Source organism: Engystomops pustulosus, chromosome 1, assembly GCF_040894005.1.
Source record: "Engystomops pustulosus chromosome 1, aEngPut4.maternal, whole genome shotgun sequence".
Taxonomy (NCBI): Eukaryota; Metazoa; Chordata; class Amphibia; order Anura; family Leptodactylidae; genus Engystomops; species Engystomops pustulosus.
Window position 1 is genome coordinate 142757956 of NC_092411.1, and position 3881 is coordinate 142761836.

A 3881-nucleotide genomic window follows, 5' to 3' on the forward strand; every position below is an offset into this window, starting at 1 on the left:
TTATTTCATATGTTCTGCTTTTCAGCAGCAGGATGTTGTGGTATGTAAATGAGTGGCTTTGATAAAGTCGCAAAACAATCTCTATTGACACAGTTACCTGGTAAGAACTTATTTAGAAACCATTTACTTTGAGTCTATGAAGCAGGTTATTATGTTTACTATATTATTGACAGCTCTAAACAGCATTTATGCCTGTCTTATCTCTTTTATGAGGGTATAGTATTACCTTTGTTGTTTCTCTGCATGCAAATAAGGAAAAATGCTCTCACAGTAAATTCAGCTTCTATATCTCTTATCATTGTAAGAACAGTTACCAAAAAATGAGAAAAATATAATCCCATATATTCCATACAGCTGGTCAGCAATACATATTATTTTATAACAGTATATAGCATATTGTTAGCAGTGATAAACTCACTTCAAGTATAATCTTTCCAAAGCAACCTTGACCCTACAGTCTAGCCAATGCAGAGAAAATGCATACTCATCCATGACACCCATATGCCAAAGCATACCTGTGAGACATCTTCTATGCATATGAAATTGCGTTCATCTTGGGGATCTAATGCCATATTTTCCTAAAAATACTAACTATAGGGAGCCGTTTTAGGTGAGGTAACTGCCCACTGTTTGTCATTGCTGCAGTAAGGCCACTTTCACACTTGCATTGCAGATCACATCAGAGTCTGAATGCAATCAGCGTTTGGTCAGTGTCTGTTTTGTACACAGTTTGTTTGGTATTTTTCATGAGATTTTCACAAGCAGACAAACCGTATGAAAAAGACTTTGTAATCTATCTTTTCCAGAGTGCAATGCGTTTTTAAAGCACCTCCATAGACTTGTAAGGTGTATGAGAGAATGGTTGTAAGCAGAGCTGTCGGTGAATGAATGGATGTAGTAGAGCTGCATGTGAGTGAATGGATGTAGCAGTGCTGTGAGTGCTGTGCTTTTGAACAGGGAATGTTCAATTTGAGTCAAATATATTTTTCTTTGTTTTGGATGATTAAATCTGGGATGCGTCTAATAGTGAGGTGCCTCTTATAGTCCAATAGGTTATTTGTGAAAAAGATTCGGTATATATAAGCAAAATATTCTAGTAGCAAGTAACTCTAAAATTAGCAACAAATTGGGTTGTTTTATGCTGGACTTTAAGGGCTCATCATAGTGTCTGATCCTGAGCCCATTAGGACATGCATGAAAACACAAACCAAATTTTCTCCAGTGAGTGTTGCTGTATTTAAATTTGTAATCCAATATTTGCTTCTGGTGCCAGAATGGAAATGTTGCATTGTTTCTCTGTAGCCATGGTGATCTAGCAGGGAGCTAAGCCATTGTGAAGGCAGGAGTATGTTTAATGTGAATAAATTATAAAGTTTATTAATTTTAATTTAATTGATTAGAAATGTAATCATTTACTGCCAAGTAATAAAATATTTTTCAAATATGGGCAACTCTTTTAGGAAAACAACCCTACAATATGTAATGCTTTTTCTAAAAAATTAGAAAAAAAAAGAAATTGACAAGCAGTATGAAATCATTTTTGCATACAAACTTTTGCTAAGTTTGTTTGCTAAAATAATTTAGGAAACATGTTTTTATTTGCATAGAAAAAGTATAGGAGTGAATATCATTGGAAACATAAGCAACTTCTGTCTTTAAAGGAAATCTACCCCCAGGGTGAAGGATTGTAAACCAGGAATCCTTGGCAGGATCCACTCTAGCTTTTTACAAAAATAGGCTTTATTAATAGCAATGGAGCTCCACAGGTTCATTTGCATAACTTGTAAAGCTTTTTTTTTAAAAAAAAAAACAAGGTTGTAAGAAACTAAAAGAGGTCCAGAGAGTGCACACACCTGTATGTAAGTGTAATGGTCTACAATCCTTCATCCTGGTGGTAGATTTCCTTTAATAGTCTTTATACCTTAGTTCAAATGAGTCTGTCCTCTCTGCAGGGATACATTAGATGCAAATAAACATAAACTCTATAAGTCTGCTTCTCATAGTGGGCATTTTAGCCCTTTATAAAAAATCTTATTTTGTTGTCGGTGCATATAATGAAAAACACAAAAGAGTAATAGAAGTGCTTGAAATCATTGGGCCAGTTATTTTCTGCTTTGAGTCATGGTTTGGTCCAAACATTAAAGAAAAAAAGCACAATGTCCCTATGGTACTACATTTTGTATAAAAGGTGTTGAAATATTCTGCTTCTAGAAGTTTGCTTAATTTCTGGTATTTACTTTTTTTTATATACTTCACTTCGTGTTTCCTGGGAGTTTGTGAAAAAAAATGCTTACTATTAACACAGCTGTTAGCCACTTTGGCAGGCTGTCAAAGTTAGTCTGTCTTTAAAACATATAGATCAAACCACGTACAAAACATATGCAACTGAGCCACTTAAAATGCATTTCAATAATGCTTGCTCTGCCACATAATTGCTTCCATACACAATGAACAAACTAAAATCAGGAGCTGTGCTATGAAAAAAAAAAGTTTCTGAGTTTATTATAGCTAAATAGAAACACACACAGGGATAAATGAAAGGAAATATGTATTATTCGTTGACTTCATTCAATGGAAATTAAAGGCCGCTTAAAAAGCATTTATCTCAGTGCCAATTCTGATGAACGTCTTTTGACAGAAAATATTGTCCAGCTTTAGAAAAAGACCTTTAAATCCAGTTGCTTGCAGTATATATATATGTAATATATATATATATATATATATATATATATATATATATATATACACACTATGAAAAAGAAGGAAGTGAAGTATTTGGGATTATTTGAAGCACAGAAAATTGATGCCAACTGAACATGCTAATCCTATACACTGTATAGCCAGGATGATTCTTCTTCTTGTGTAATGCAACTCTTCACCCAACCAAAAAGCTGTTTTTCTTTACGCTTTACAATGTTACGCGTGCAATTTATGATCCACGAAAAAAATTGATTTTATTAGACTTTTAGTGGGATACCCATTATTTTCTTAGATACTGGTGTGAAGGAGTGAATTTAACAACTTTACCCCATTAATGAGGCAGCCAGAGCTTGATGTTGGCCACAACGGATATATCTGGAGGCTCTGTTTTTTTAATACTGTATATCCAGCAAGGTAGGGGCTCTAAAGTTTTTATGCCAGGTACTCATTACTATATACTACTTTTCTAAAGTATTGTACTTCAATTCTAATCATGCTTTCAAATCATAGTTTAGTCCACTTCTACATGTCTTATATTTCATAAAGTTCCAACATAATGGGCAACATTTATCAAAAAGGAATTAACACTCACTCAAATTGGCATCTGTGTAGAGCCTTTTAAGAAATGTAAGCAATATCCTGATGTACTGCTATGAGCATTACTAGAAAACTACATATGGGTGTATACCAGGGCTGGATATAATATGTACCCACAAGGATGTTGATGTGAAATAATGAGGTGCAGATAGTTGCCAGATTGGCACATGAAGACACTAATAAAACATCCAAGATAATGTAAATGCCAGTCCTTACCAGTGGGTCAGGTATGGTGTTGCCCGTGGCTGCGACGACTGCAACGCCCCGACGCGCGTTTCGGCCGCTAAGCCTTCGTCCCCCAGACCCATATGTAGTAGAACTTTCTACTGTGTTCCCTATGCTGTTTTTTCGACTGCAAACTGTCTGTGTTTCATCATCCTGAATAGCTGTCTGCATCACATGTTTCATACGTACCACACCTTTTTGTATGTTTTTAATATTTTTTCATTAAAGAATTATCAATTTTTATGATTAATTGTTAGTGTCTTTCCTCTCTTTCCCCGCGCCGGGGAATATTTTTGGTTTTCTAGTAATGTTGCGAGGTTTTGACCGCCTTAAAAATGCGTATACCTAAGGGGTGCCAC